At 43.8% G+C, this 16,032-nt stretch overlaps 1 protein-coding gene across 9 annotated transcripts in view; it reads left to right on the top strand.

Moving 5' to 3' along the window:
- The window catches only part of NUMB (NUMB endocytic adaptor protein), a 102,130-nt gene that overhangs the window by 1,358 nt on the left and 84,740 nt on the right, over positions 1-16,032 (top strand). For 4 of the 9 annotated variants that reach the window (XM_040558470.1, XM_040558473.1, XM_040558469.1 and 1 more), the window contains exon 1: positions 4,739-4,813. The exons of 1 other annotated variant lie outside the window; for it this stretch is intronic. The gene's annotated coding sequence lies outside the window, so the exon portion shown is untranslated. Of the gene's footprint in view, positions 1-4,738; positions 4,814-8,055; positions 8,129-16,032 lie in introns of those variants that run through there. 4 more of the 9 variants (XM_040558462.1, XM_040558468.1, XM_040558475.1 and 1 more) reach the window with 3 other exon arrangements.

Below are 16,032 nucleotides of genomic sequence, written 5' to 3' on the forward strand. Positions count from 1 at the left end.
ACATAAAACTCTTTAAATAAACAAAAGGAAAGTAGCACAGATCTCTGAATAATTAGGTGGTCCCCAGCTGCTGCTCACATAGACATAGTAGCAACTGGAGGCTCAATTAAATTTCTTAATTAGAATTTAGCACAAAGTTACTCAGATTTTATGAGCATATAAGCTGCATTGCCAAGAGCCACACGCATTTTATTTAAGAGGATATAAAAAACGTGGTGAGTACAACTTATAAAAGAGCCACAAGTGACTTCAGAAGAAAAAAGTAAATGGCACCTCAAAGAGGTGCAGGGCTTATTTGATATTTTAACCTTTTTCCACTCATGGTTCAAAGAATTGAAATCTTGGGTTTAAAGAACAGCTTGTATAAGGCATGATCCTGCAAAGCTATGAGCCATATTCACTAAGGAGTGGAAAGGGCAAAATTATTTGCACAATCGGGCCTAATCCACATTTTTTACTTCTCTGTATATTGGATGCTCAATTGTTTGCCATCGTGCAAGCTGCTCAGCACATTCTCTTAGTTCCTGAAAAACCACTAATGTAAATCGGTCACTTTTAGAAAGTTAAACTAGGTTTAATCCTTTTTCTCATGATTACTTTGCTGGCAGCCTTCCTTTCGCACTGTCAGTTTTGTTCTCGTGCCAAAAGCAATACCCAGTAAGGAAAAGGAACATTTCAAGCCTTCATTAACAGGTTTCCTCAACTTAGAGCCCTGAGAGTCTTTCTCATACAGCCCAGTGACATCCAGGATGTCATCACTGGAAGGACACTGGGCAGGATTGTGAAGCCTGCTCCTCTTTGTGAAAGCTATAAAGTTCACTGCCAGATAACAAGACTAAAAGCTAATTCAGGAACTGTTTCTCAAGAGCTATCCTCTGGCCCCCTCATCAGAGTGAATGCACTCACTCACTGAAGCATCTCTTGGCAGAGTTTTTGGCCTGTCTCCAGCTGTTTCTCTCTTCTCAGTGATTTTCTTATTCAGTGACTGGTTGTAGTCTTTAATCCTGGTTATCTGGTGCACAGAGCCCCACTGAGAAAATAAGCCATTCCTGCCATGCAAAAGTCCAATTAAAACAAATTTATAAAAATAATAATTACAAGGTCCAGGCTCCCCTATGAAATTATCTTTTTGGAGGAATTGGAAGCACAGACGTTTCCTCTTGTCCTATGTGACACTAAAATACACACTCTGTAACTTGAAGCTGAAATTACATAAAATATTTGAGTAGGACCCTCGACTGAGCTGTCACCTCATGCCTACTGGAATCGCAGGGTTTACTTTGTAGGCATTTCAGAAGTAATTTTATGAGGGCTTTTTGTGCTCTTAATATATGTCATCTAGCATTTGGTAGCATTGAGCAGATACCATCTGCAGTGACTCCGTAGGCAGTGACTAACCACAAAGCTGCAGACACCACGGCTCCAGTCTTCTTGCTTTTCAGCAGAAGGAGAGAGGTAAATGGCCATGAAAATCCACATCATAAAATGAAAGCAAAAAGAATCCGAGTGAAGTATTTGCCCTGTAAGATTGCTCACATACAGACAATTAAGACAGAAGGTATAGTCAGGCTGTTGCGCATGCATTGTGTATCTGGTGGTAGAGAATATGCTTTTGATATGCAGAGATGGCTCTTGACAGGCTGTTTGGGTGAGGCTTTTCCAGGGCAGAAGGATTGTAAAGGATTCTTACTATTCATATCCTTTCTGTATTAATTATGGCAACTGCACACCTTTGCTTATTAACTACATTCATGCCCTCTATTTCAAAATGAACATGTAGCAGTTCTGACATATAGCTGTGACATTCAGCATTTGGTTCTTCAGTGCGTTTCTGCTTTTCAGAGGTGTTGCAAAAGACTTTCTCCTTTCCTGGTAAGTGGGCAAAAAAGCTGTCTACACTGAGTTTTTTCCGAAGTACTCTGAAATCGCTTGCTCACCTCTGACGCAGCATATCAGATGGAAATATCTGTTCAGACAGGATGTCTTGGTTTAGCAACCATATTGTTCAGGTTTGCTCAGAGCATGACAGCAGAAAGCCTGCGTAGTACTTCTGTATTTTTTTCCCATAGTAGATTTGTGTAGCTACTAGAAGCACATTTTTGAAACATTTTTTAACATTTTCAGAGCTCATCCACACACACAAGCTCTCACATTTTACCTCTACTGTCAAAAAGATGGAATTCCTCTGGGGTGAGCACAGTTATAGCAGCATAAAAATGCTTATGTTGTAGTATTTATACTGGTATGGCTTGTTCCTAGAAGGGATAGTATTACAGTGTGATTAGAGAAGGGAGATTTAATCTCCAACATTGTTTTAGATAGCCAATAGGAAAGAATGATGTTAAGCCTCCGGGTACCTGCACTGAAGATATGGAGTTTGTATTATCATGAGTGCGCGTGTAATGTACTCTCAGGTCCTTAGGGGATGGCATAATATCCTACTGTCCCGGTGAGACCAGAAAGGATCTCTAGTCTAAGAAAGCACCACTGACAGGAACACGTGGGCAACACATAAACAGCCAGGTCCATTAATCCAGCATATTACCCTTGGAGCTCTCTTCTCTTAAAAGGTGGAAAAGGGGCAAGGGCTGGATATCTTGGGTGTGCTATGAAGTCTCTCCCAGTGCTTCATTATCCATCAGGATTAAAGAACCTTGAAGCTTTGCTTCCAATATCAGGCCTTGGAGAATTCATTTTCCTCCTCTCATGGAAACTCTCTGCAGGAAGGCTGAGTACACAGAACGCGACCCGCAGATGAGCGTAGCGAATGGGCAGTTTGCTGTGTTGCATGCTCAGTTCGTTCAGTTAGGTGACCTCTAAGGTCATGGTCCTTTTCCTTTCCCACCACAACCCCCTTTCCCTTTGGTTACCAACGACTACTTGGGGAGTTACGGAGATACAAGTGGCTGAGCAGAAAAGTGGTAATAGCAACAAATCAATTTAAATATCCAACAAATATTTGTAAAAGCTATATATAGCTGAAGCATATATTAGAATTTCATTTACAATAGTGTGTCCTGTCCTTTTCCTTACCCACCCTCAAATCTTTCTCACTTGGAAGCAGAACATCTTTATAATACAAAGACTGTTGCTTAGAAATTAAGGCTTAAGGCAACATGTTTCATCAAATATTTAGTCAAAAATCCAGAGATTGTGAATAAGATGAAGAGTTAAACCAAAGCTATTGGGAATGCAACATATTAAGCGCTATGCCAGGTCAGAAATGACTCTAGGTTTCATAACAACAGAAGAAAACTCAGGACTGGTAGAAATATCTGTCTAGTCATTTTGGAACACTGGCTCAAACATAACTGTGTTGTGCTGGTGTCTGAGAGCAGCACTCAGAGTAACTGAGAAGCAGCTGTGAGAAGGAGGGCAGCTATCTGCTTTGGTTTTGCTTTCCAAGCAGAGTGACATGTAGAGATGTTACAATAAAAAAAAAAACAGTATGTTCTTGTATTTTCTTCTTAATTTAATTCTTGAACATGTGGTGATTTGGGGGTTACAGAGCATCATTCTGATACTCGGGGTTTGTGTCACCCTCCTGCTTCTGCCCCAGCACCTCCAATGTGAACTTGGTAAATGAACTTGCAGGCGATGTTCTGAAATGACCACGGATTCCAGTTCCCGTATGTCCTGGATGTGTGCTAGTTGACACACATCCTTTGTTGTTCTGTTCCTTTGCTTGATTTAGAAACAAAGAGGTGTAAGGGGTACGGTGCACGCAGGGAGAAGATAACGAAGATAATGATACAGAGAAACCTTATGTAATTTTTGCATTTCAACTTCCTGATTTTATTTTTTTTCAGCCCTGCGAACTGCTCTCGCTTGCATTTTGGGTGAAATAGCTGCCTGAAAGCCTGGTGAGCGCTGTCGGGAATACGCCTGCCGGATGATAACGTGCTTCGGTGAGGCCCCTGGAACGCAGTCGCAGGGGCGCTGCGCAGAGCATTCCCCTGGTGCCTGCATCCAACACCTGGCGCTGCCTCCGCTCGGAAAATGGAGGCCTGCTTCTGCTTCGTGGCCTCGGGGAAGGCGAGCGGAGCACATTTAGCTCTCCGAGCAGCCCGGGCACGGGAGTTAACGCGTGACAGAGCGGCCTGCTCCCCGTTCCCTGCAGCCAGCCCGCAGCCGAGGGAGGATCCCTGGGGACGAGAGGCGTTTCCCTGTACCCCCGCTGGGGTAACGGAGGTGGCACCGGGCCCTGCGGCAGCACCAGGCACCACGGCGTGGGGGCGAGCGCCAGGAGCCCTTGGTGGCCCACGAAGCCCCGCCGAGGGGCTTCAGGGAGCAGCAGGGGCCGAGGGGCCGGGCACGCTCCTGGCGGCCCACCCGGGGCAGGCTCCGCGGGCGGCCCCCGGGCACGGGGCCGGGTTTCTGCCCGGACCCCACCGGCTGGACCCCGCCGCCGCCCGGCCTCCACGCACCCCACCCGCCCCCGCCCCAACGCAGCCTAACCCCGAGCGGGGGGGCGGGCCCACCGCCTCAGCTGGCACCTCCCGCAGCCTATCGCAGCGCTGCCCTCCGGCCCCTTCCCCCAATCAGGAGCGGCAGCTGAAGAGTGGGGGCGCCAAAGCCTCGGAGTGAATAAAACACCGGGGGCCCGTGGGCGGGGGGGAGGCGGGCTCGGCGCTTTGACGAGCAGCTCGGCGCACCAATCCGAGGGCAGAGCGGCGGGGAGGGCGGCCAATGGGACGCCGGGATGGGCGGGGGCGGGTGCAGCAGCGGCGGCGGGGCCGGGGTGGGGGGCGGCGGCGGCGGCGGCGCTGCTCGGTGGCGGAGGGCGGCGGCTGAAGAGGCGGCGGGCGAGCAGGTGAGCGCCGCCGGGCCGGGCCGGGCCGGGCCTGTCCGGGTTGGGCCGGGCCGGGCCGGGCCGGATAGGGACGGCGGGGGGCGAAGCCTCAGGTGGGGGGGGAACCGGGGGAGAACCGGGGGGCGCCGCCCGGTCCCCGCCCCGGTGCAGGGGGCGGCGGGGAGGGCGCGGGTGGGGCCCCGCTGGGCTGCACAGGTGGGGCCGGCCCGCTGCGGAGCCCCCGCGGCGCTTCCGGGGCTGCCCCAGGCCGCCCCCGGGCCCCCGTTTGCCGCGGCGGGGTCCCCGCTGGGCGCTGCGGCTCCCCCGGGGCCGGGGGCTTTATGTAACGCGCTGTGAGCGGCGCGTAACGGGGCCTGGGGGGCTCGGGGGGGGGGTGCTGCTGTGTGCCTGCCCTGCCCCGGTTCTGCTCCGTGCGCCTCGGTTCAGCCGTCAGGGCTGGGAGATGCTCCCGGCTCCGAACAATGTCCGATTGTCGCCTCCCAGCGCGGCTCTGGTTGGGTTTTCTGGTGGTTTTCCCTCATTTTTTCGGTCTTCCTGCCTCTCCGGCGAGGCTGCTGAATGAGAGGGTAAAATGGAAGGCGCAGTCATGCTGTTTGGCCATAATACTACTCCAGCCGTGGCTTGTAGAGAAAAGGGTAAATATTTAAATGGGCTTCTGACTCATCGCTTCTATTTGACTTATTGATCCATGGTTACTGCTGAAATGGGCTTTATGCTTATGCAGAAGTTAATTGTTGCCATAGAGAAACGGTATTGTTTTTCGGCTCATTAGTGTGTGTTTTCCATTTCTTCATCTCTTGGCAATCCTCGCTGGACGTGCTGCTTTTTCTTCCCCCTAGCAAAAATCTCATGGAGGAAATAAAAAATGATGCGAGTAAAGTCCAAAAAAATGAGTCCGTGTTCATCCTTGTTGGTGATTCTCTAATTGTTTTCATAGCTGGAGTTATCCTACAGCAAGCTGTGTTTCATCTGTAATTGCATAAAGCCTTGGTTTTAAGCCTCAGCAAAACTTTGATTTGTAGAGCTCTAAGCAGAACACGTCAAAGAACCTTTTTTCCTTAAAGCTTAAATAAGAGATGCAATTCAAATCTAACATTTATTATGCTTATTAGCTGTCTTTCTTTTCTTTTTCCCAGCCTGGGAATTACTTCCCTGCGTTTATTACTTCTCTTAAACGTGTGGAAGCTGAAGGTGCGTGTAAACTAGACGGTAGACAAGTTTATCTTCTTACTCTGGTGTTGTTAAACCCTCTGGTATTGTATTAGTATCTGACAGCATTACGCGTTTAGGAAGAAGAGAAACAACCCAATGAGCCACGCCGGGCTCTCAAAACTCCCAAGACTTCCCAGCGCTATGTTTTGTAGTGCAATACAGCTCCTTGGTGCTGGAAAGATCTTTACGTACTTTTCTTTCCTACCATAATGAGAGTGGTGGGTTTAAAAACTTGCTGAAATAAAAGTCAGTGCAAAAGTGCTTGTCTCCCCACTAACAGGGGCTAGGAGGAATACAAATGTTGTGGAGTTTTAGTTGCATTTTCTTAACAGCTTGTTACAGTACTGTATAGGATTCTTCAATTCTGTCTGTAGCTGCTTTCCACTACTAATATTGGTGGAGCTGCATAATACTTAAAATCCAGCATTTTTCCCTAATGCAATAAAAAAGTAGATCTCCTGCACTCTAGGAAAGCTGTTCTACAGCATCTCAAAGGTGAGGGGTTCTTGTGGCAGCCTAAGCTCGTGTAATTGCTAACTTTTGGGGTCCTATTGTGCTTATTTCACTCATCTGACACTCTGACCTTGTTTGTTTTTATTTTAGGGAGGGATTAAACGTTATTTATTCTGCTTGCTTATCAGGCAAGCATGGTTTAAACTAATATGAAATTGTGGCTTTAGTTTTGCTTTCAGAGTCTATGATTGACTGGTGAACACATTAAAATAATAGATACTTCTTCAGTCCAGGGATCTGGATTTTTAATAACTGACATTAGAGCATATTGTCTTTCCTTTTCTGCAGAACACCAAGTGTAAAGTCTATCAAGCTAAGACTTTAACATGTCCTCCACAGCCATGTTACTGCACTACCACCAGAGCAGCTTTGATTTCTCTGGCAATACTTTCCCCCAAAAGAGCTATTATTCCCTGTCACTCTCTCTTTGCTGATCCAGCTGAGAATGGTGGTACAGAAAATATTGAACTTCAGTTGGATCGACTGCCTGAACTGGCTGGCTTCGTGGCTATGCAAACGTTACTGCTGGTGCAGGAGGAGGAGGCTGTGACCGCTCTTCTCTGAAGCAGCTCTCTTAGTTTTGCCTAAGCTTGTCAAGATCTTGGCAGTTTACACTGGGGCTGCAGTGGTACTGCCTCCTCCTTGTCTGTGCATCTTCCCCTGCTGGCACGGGAGTCTTTGCAGCCATGAGTTAACGTCAGGGAGTTATCAGGCTGGTGTAATGAATTGTTTTTTCACTTTGTTAGGTTTTGGCTGGATCATGTTTCTGAACTGGCTGCCCATTGAGTGGGTGAGGGATAGCGTGGGAGATGGGGCCATAGTAGTTCTGTAGAAGTTCAATTTGCTTGAGCTTCTCTGGAACTGTACCTTTCCATCAAATGGTTTGGGTTAACAAAGACCTCTAGGAAGCTGTTTTGTGTTGGCTTGGCTGGTAAAAACACAAATTGGAGAGTGTTCTTCCATTTTTCTCAGCTGACATGTTGGCGTGGGTGGTAACGGTGACGAGGGGAGGGTGAGGAGCTAGGGCCAGGCTAAGCGCAGTAACCTTGGACTGACACAGCCGTGTCTGGAAGAGGAAGTTTGTTCTCACCTTAACTGTGGCATCCATCAAATACCAGTTTTGAACTGATATTCTTTTCAGTGCGCAGTTAAAGGAGATGTTGCATCAGAAACAAGAAAACTTTCGTAACAAACAAGATCAGGAGGATTATTCCGCTGTGCAGTAGGCAGTGCTCTTTTTTCACTGTCATTGATTGAGACTTGAGCTGATAAACTCGCGAACGTTGATAGGCTGCCGTCAGTCTAGAAGTACAAATGGTATTGTGTCACGTGAAAGCGCAGTTACACATTGATCCGGAGTCCTTTAAACTGAGTTGGAAGAGATGCATCTATGAAAACCTGAACCGTTCGGCATTTGTCTTTACAGAGTAATTCGTTGTGGAGCCGTGATATTCTGAAGTGATCACATTTGATGTTTCTGGAGAGTGATTTATACGCTTTCTGTTTGTGCAGTGTTGTGACTGGAAGAGTGGCAGGACAAACGATTTGTGTATGAGCCCAAAGGAGGAGTAGGGATGTCAGAATGTGAAGGTACTCTTGGGGAAAACATGCAACTATGTCAGAGTTTGGGGGGCAGAAACAAGTCCTTGGCTTCTTGAGTGCTACATCCATAGGGTTCTTGGGTTTTGATGTTGAAAGCAGAGCCAAAGTTCTTCACCTTCTAAGTGAAATGCTGGTGTCAAATAGACTGTTTTAAAGCTTGGACCGAGCTGTCTGGAATTTTTTCCGGTTACCTTTCCTTTTCTAGGAAGCAACAATCTGGAAATTCCTGATGAATTGGGTTGTAGACAACACTCTCTAATAAACTCCCAGGGCATCTGTAAAGATTAATCAGAGCTGCTTTTTGTAGATACTTGGTCATTGACTTGGGCTTCTTTACTGGGCACAGATCTAGGAACTGCAAGTACCATTGAGGCTCTTAAGAGAAAAACGTATACTGACATGCTTGGCCAGAAACACTTTTACCATATTTTAACCATACTTAATCTGAATGTGACCACTTCTATTCAGTTTATTTTTTCTAAGGGAAAAAAAACAAAAACAAATGTTAAGGGTTCCTCTTCTACTTTTAATGTTGTTTAAACTTGATTAGCACTGTTTTACTCTGTGTCTGGGCTTCACTCTTAACAGGGAATTGATTTTTAGTGTTTTTATTTTTTTTTTTAAGTTAACTTCTGTAATCTGCTAAGACCAGAGATGCTTTGACTTTCCCAAGGCTGTACTGCTTGCTGAGGGGCAGAACTGAGCATCCATGTGCCAAACTCATAGTTACTCAGTTTACCTTGCAAGCAAGTGCTTCGTGGCTGCTACTCTTGAGTCTTTGGTTAGCTAATATCTTTGTGCATTGATCTAAGACTTTGAGTGAGGATAGTCTGCTTTCAAAGGCATTAATTCATCAACTGTTAAAGTAAAGATCTGTGGTGGCATGGGAGTTAGTTCCCGGTACAGAGGAATGACACAAATGAAACTTGGTTCCCAGTCAAGGTAGGCCAGGTCTCACTTTTTAGTAACTAATGGTAAAAGCATTGGGCTTGTATTTAACTTTGTATGCATGGTATGAGAGGAAAGAAAGTATGTACCTTCTTTCTAATGTGTTTAACAGAAATCATCTAATCTCGTTCTTGGATTTTTTTTTCTGGAACTCGGTAGCATTCAAACAGTTTGAAGCAAATTGCCAAATACCATTGTCCCTAGAAACTTCGTTGCTGGCTTTCCTTTTTCCTCTAATATTTGTTTCTTTCTCGAGGTAATAACCTAAATTCTGTGGAGAATAATCACTGGATACTCTTTGTCATAAAACAACAGTTGGTCCTTGGTTTGTAGAGGCCACTGTGGTGCCACGGAGCCATACAGGCTCTGTGCTGGGGATGCGACTGGCCAGTGCCTCAGTACTGAGAGGAGAGAGATGTATTTTACAGCCTTGTCCCCTGGTGTGGATAGCTTTACTAATATGTTTTCGTAAAGCAAATACTTTTTTTTTTTTAAGGCTGGTTGCTGTCAAAGATTGCTTCATGTGATCTTCCTGCTGCCTGTTTTTTGTTTACGATGAGAAGGGATCCTGTTCCTACAAAGCCTGCAAGGCTTAACCTGGTCTAAAACCCCCAAGAGAGAAGTTACTTGTGATCAAGGTGGTGGTAGTCACAGTTCAGTGGTCTGTACTCAGCACAGGGTCCTGTGCGGATCTTCCTGGTGTTCCCCATTGGTGCAGAGTCGGTCTCTACATTGGGATGCTGCTTGTCAGGTTCAAGCCTGTCACTGCTGTCCAGTTCCTTCCCCCAGCTGGAAGCATCATGTCTGAGAAGTAGTCTGCTTGAGGGCCTTACACAGACCGGCTGTTGCAGATTTCTGTGATACTGGTTTTGCTTTTCAGGTTTTGGCAGCTATTTACCAATATAGGGGCTTTTCTGGATTTCCTTCCCCCAATAGCAGATTATCAGTAGTCTTGTTAATGGTTAGAGGTAATTGTTCACTATCTTCTCTTAATAGCCCTTGAACATTATCACAAGTTAATATTAAATGTTCAGTTTTGTTTGGGGCCATAAGTTTTGGTGTTTTTGCATGGGTTAACATATCTACATGAAAAACATCTCTTAAATCCTGTTGTTTTTTTTAACTGGATTTCCATGGGGTGGCTTTGAAAGTGTCATGACATTTGTATTTATAGTATTTACATATTAGAATTACTTGCTGTTTTCTTAAATTGCATGATTTTATATTCTTTCTGAGGCAATTTGTTAATTTAAAGGTACCTTTCAGCTGTGCTATGCTTGGATTTTCCTACGTAAAGAAAGTGGTCTGTAAAGCCATTCAGCCTGGGCAAGTGGTCAGCCCCGGGTGTTTCTTGGTAGCAGAAAGTCAGCCTCATGCAAAGGAGGGAAGGACTGCGATTTAATCAGCCTACATCTTTTTGTCCAGATAGTTATCCATATCCATCCACAAAATGCTTGTTTTGAAAGAGCCTTTCTGTATTTGATCATATATTCGTCATCTAAGCAGAAATGCTTAATCTAAGCAGTGTTTTAGATTTAATATATGTGATTGGTGGATAGAAGGGAGTCCGGATTCTCTGGAAAACCCCACGGCTGCCTTTTGGTTCAGGGCATCGTGTTACGATAAAATCTGGGCTGCTTATCGTTTCATTTACATGTCTGCAGTAGGGTTATGCAGAGTCAATTTTCTCTTTAGGCTTTGTTTGGGCAAATTGTGACCAGCTGGCTGAGATGGTCTAGGGACTTCTCCACCCATTTGTAGCAAATGGCACAGTCGCTGCCTTATGGCATTCCTGTGCTGGCCCCAGGAAGGGTGCAGTGGTGCATCAACAACTACTAGGTCTTTTCTTGGCCTTTTACCAACCTGAATGCTCTCGCTCCGATTTTCATAAGTAGTGCTCAGTCTGAGAGCCTTCCAGATAAGGTCACTGTTATTTTTTCCACAATACTGTGATACAAAAGTTCGTGATTGTTCAAAGACACTAAAGGAGAGCTTGGAAGGTTAGTTTGGCACAAATTTGAACAGCCAAAATATTTATATATTTCTTTGTCCTGTGAGGTAGCGTATGCCTCTTTAAAGAGGTGTGTGCTTAGTACTATGTGAAAGTTTTCCTCATTCTTTAAAGTACAGAATTTGTACCTCAGAAAGGATGATTTTTGCTTGAATGCACGATCTTAGCTAGCCATTGATACAGACATAATGCACTTTCATGTTGGTTACCTCATGTGTCAGACACAGTCCTGTATTGCAGTTGTATTTTCAGTCGTGATAACTTATTCTCTGTATAATTAAGCCTTGTTTTGGACATCATTCACTTTGCATGTGAGAGCTTCTCAACATAATTGCATACACATAGTGTTTTTAGTATCTTGCCTGCGCAGAAGCTAGAAACATAATTTGGGCTGGAAAAATCCACGTGGCTTGTCTGCCTACAGGATTTGTTAAAATTAAGCTAAGGACCCATTTCTACAAATCTTACAGAGTAAACAGTATTTGTCATTCCAGTGGAAAAAAAGAATTTGGCTCCAGCACGTGGCAACTTAGCAGTTGTTAAATTAGTATTTTAATGATGTAGGTTTAGTTCCTCCCTCTTTCTGTTTGAGGCAGGCAGAGCTGAGATATAGAGATGCCCTAAACATGGTGAGGTCATGTGAACTGTGGAAGCGTTATTCTTGTTTTAAAAATATTAAGGATAATGAGGATGATGATCTAATTTATTTATGAAATGTAGGGCAAAAAATCTGAGTCAGTCTTAATTTCCTTATTCCTCAATTTCCTGTCTTAATTTCTTAATAATGAACTGCAACGCTTTGCTGTGAACGAGCATGTTCACTTGGTTGGAAAGAAGTTTTCTGCAGAACACCTTGCCGTCTCCTATTAGATGTTGTCTCTGATCTGTGGGAATTTGGTTGATTTGATGCTTTATTACTCTCTTTCACTTCCCATGTTTCAGAAGAAAATAGTTTAGCTATGTAGAGGTAGGAAGCTTTTTGGAAATACGATGTATCCTGGAATGGTCCAAGATGCTGGATTGTCACTGATCTCCGGTCTTGCTTGATGATGGCTAACCTTCTTGCACTGCTCAGTTGCAGTTCAGGATCCCGGGACTGTTGGAGGGTATATTCCTGTCTTGAATTGGTTCTTGCCCAGAATGTTTCTTTGTTCCTGCAGCCTGGCTTGTTTTCCAGACCAGTATTACTGGGCGGTTAGTTGTCACTCAGCTCCTCAGCTAAGGCCCTGACTGATTAGTAAGGATCCACACTAGGTCGTCATCTCATGCATTTCAGATCTAGGAGCTCAGCTTGATTTAAAAAAAAATATATATATTTTTTCCCATGTTTGTTTTCAACAGGATCAGTTCCCTTTTTCTGCTTCTGCAAGCACTAGAACTGGAGCTTTGGGTGGGGGAACAAGAACAGAGGGGCTGTGCTGTTGTTAAAAGGAAGTGACATGGATCCGGTGCATGCTGCCAATGAGGCTGTGAGCTAGTTTGTTCTGGAAGTGGTCCTGCCTGCGTGCCTCACCCTCAGAAGGGTCTACCTGAAGTGAAGATTATGCATTTGGGAGCTCTTTACATGGAGTTTCTTCTAGATGTATAAAGGATCTCTGCATAGGAGAGAGGCCACCAATAACTTGGTACAGGTGCCTCGTCTGTAGAGAGGGGTCTGTAGCTCTGGTCTTATGAGTAGTCAGCTATGGGTTGCCTTGCTGTAGGAAATAAGTTTGCATGATGAGAATACAACTCATAAATGAGATGAGATCTCAAATCCATCCATGAATGTAGATCTTCTCATTACTATGCTGTTATCTTCCTCTATGCTTCTAGTAGATGGCAAGATGATATCTGAACCAACCGGATTCTGTTCTTCGCCTCGCTCCTTGCTCACACCATAGCATTTCACAATCTAGTGGCCAGACATTAGTTCTATCTCCTCATGTAATAACCTTAGAAGTAGAGATTTCTGCAAGTAAAGGCTGTCCAGCCCTCTAACTGCAGGTAAATGGTAGTAACTGAACAGACGTCTTGCTTTCTACAGCATTAGATCAAGTGGGAGATGGAACCAGTTGGTGTGGCCAGAACGTAGGCAAATGCTGAAATGATTGAGATGATTATGAAGATATAGTTGCATCTTGCCAATTATAAGGTTACCTTAGGGGGGGAAAAAAATCTAGTCCTAAAATCTTTCTTCCTTTAGATCTTCAGCAATGAATGGAAAACTTCATTTCTTAAAGGAGGTAGGCTGTGGGGTTGGGTTTTTTATCCCCCTTGCTTATACGTGATTGCCTCTGGCTCCAGTTGTATCTGAAAATGTACAAACATGCTTATTCCATTCTCCTTGATGTGGTTTTTACATAAATGATTGTTTGTTATCCAGTTTACTGCTTTGGTGTTTGGTTTTGGTAAATTCTGTGTAAGCTCCCTTTTTGCTTTCAAAGACGGTCTTTCAACTTTCTAATGCACATCTTTCTGCTGTTTGCCTTTTAGCTTCATGAAATAATTAACAATTTATTTACTCAACTATTTGAGGTGACATTATATCCGGTCTAGTTCTGTGCAATGAGATACTGGATCGATGTGCTGTGATTTGCTGTCCCAGTTTCTTCAGTGGGAAGGGACTGGCATCGTATCACCCCCAGATCCCAAGGACTGCTCATCTGTTGTAGAATAGCTGTAGCCACAGTACTATGAAATTCATGTTGGAATTCCTTCCTTCTTCCAGAATTTTTTTTTTCCAGATATACTTTGTTACTTCTGTGAATATCACCAGCAAAACCTTTGTTTGTTTGTTCTTGGACTGTGCATTCCTTGGTTTACCATGTGGTGTGGTGTTTGTAAGGCAGGTACGGCTGGCAAGGCCTTAAACAATACTGTCCTAAAGCTGCAGGCATAATTCTTGGGACATATTGTTTACAGAAAGTGGGGAATGGTGCCAGTACAAAATATGCTGGGAATTGCTTCTCCAGACAGCTGTTTTCATGGAACTGTGAGTAGCTCTTTCGCTCAGGACTTAATAGCTCATAAGGCATGAACAAAGCAGTTTGTTGAATCCTGGTTATCCTTTGCTCTTTGCTTCTTTTAGGCATATCAAAATGATTGAAGATGAATAGTTTAGGGAAGTAGCAAGGATGGTCTTTTATTTTTTTTTTTCTCAGAGTACCAAAGTAGGTGTTTTTCCCCCTTTAAAAGCAAACAAATGGTCATTACCATATCAGGTGTCACTCACAAGGTATGTGTTCAAATTCAACAAAGTCTGTTTTTTTAATTAAAAATAGTAATAAGAAAAGATGTAATTCTGGTATGGAGTGCATTGGCATTCATCTCATGTAGGCTTAGGTGCTAAAGCAAACCCCATTTCTGTAATGTTAGTTATCACGTTATTCTGTGTTTACTTTAAGGACCTCATTATCTGCTGTTTTAAGTTTGGAAGTGGATTACAGGAGATCCTAGATTTTTATTCTAATTCTTTTCTTCCATGCAATTTGTAAGTTGTTTTTATTTTTTCTAAAGATAGGAATTCGTGGCCTGTCACCACCCTCACTGTATTCCCAGCATTTGCAAAACCAAGATGAGTGTCTGTAATGTACATTATTTTCCTACAGTTATAATTCTTTAGCGGAGTTGGGATCATTTGAGCTCAGATACTTGGAAAATATGTGCAGAGGTTACTGTTTAGACTGTCACATACTTCTTTACTCTGTGCTGTCCAGACAAAACTAGGGTAGCTCTTCACAGTTAACTTTTTTTTTGTGACTCATCCTTCTTGGAACAGAAATATCATTTACTGTTTATCTGAAAGGCGTCACAATAGTTTCTTCTAATGCACTTGAAATTCTCCTTTATTTGGTAATAAGTCTATATTGTCTAGTGGCCTTTAACCAGGTAGCAGAACTTCTATTTAACTGTGACTAGTAGATGTCTTAAGATCAAAAAATCAGGCTAACAAGAAGTGGGAGAGGCAGGACTGCAGCAGATTTTATAATTCTTTGTTCAATCAGTGAACTAAATCCTGTGTGTAGGTCTGATTCAAAACAGAATTCTTGTGAAGAACGTTTTAAGAAGGATGCAAATGTTGTGAAGAATGTTGAAGAAAATTGCAAATTCTTACTCTGTTTTGCAAATTAAAATAACACTGTGGTATGGAACAGGTTTGTTGAAGTGGAAGGTGGTTGATGGATCCTCCTTCTCCTTCTGTATGCTTCCCCTGGGAGCTTCAAAGGGAAAGATAATTTTTTTTTTAGTAAAAGACAGATTTTTTTTAGATCTGACAACTTTATTTTGTTCTATACATCTCCTATTTGTTAATGTTATTTGGTGTTATGTCCAAAAAACTTAAATTCTGCTACCTTAACTTCATTCACTTTTAGGTTCCTGGCATGCCAGGCTCAGGGTTGTGAGTAGCGTTTTGACTTTTCGTTTTGATGCACAGTAGAAAGTTATGCATGCGAGAATGCCATTGAATACGTTGAAAAGTATTTACTGCTCAGTATAGCAAATAAAACAGACAAGACTCAAGCCCTTTCTAGGGTTAAGGTGCCACACTCTAAGTTGCAAGATGCCCATAACCCATGGAATTATGGTTTTAAGCCTCATTTGAAGTTTATAACATGTCTGTGGTTCACAGGTCGTTCCTTCTAAAATACCACTGAAGGAGGTGGTAGATGAGCCTCTAGGCAGTATTATGACATTCAGAGAAACAGCCCAGAACGTGAGCTGTAAAGTCAAAATTGAATTTCCCCAGATAACTTTGTTGGCTAACGAGTATTCTTCATCCTGGCAGTGACATTAGTCAGGAAGTCCAAGGGTGGCCCTGGTTATTGCATGAATTTTCGACCTGTTTGCCACCACTGAAAGAAGTGGTTTCATTGCTGACCATGTGTTTCTGCAGCACCTGTCTTGTCTTTGACTCCTTGATAAAACCATAGCCACTCATTAAACCATCAGG

The sequence above is a fragment of the Cygnus olor genome, chromosome 5, assembly GCF_009769625.2.
Source record: "Cygnus olor isolate bCygOlo1 chromosome 5, bCygOlo1.pri.v2, whole genome shotgun sequence".
NCBI classification, from domain to species: domain Eukaryota; kingdom Metazoa; phylum Chordata; class Aves; order Anseriformes; family Anatidae; genus Cygnus; species Cygnus olor.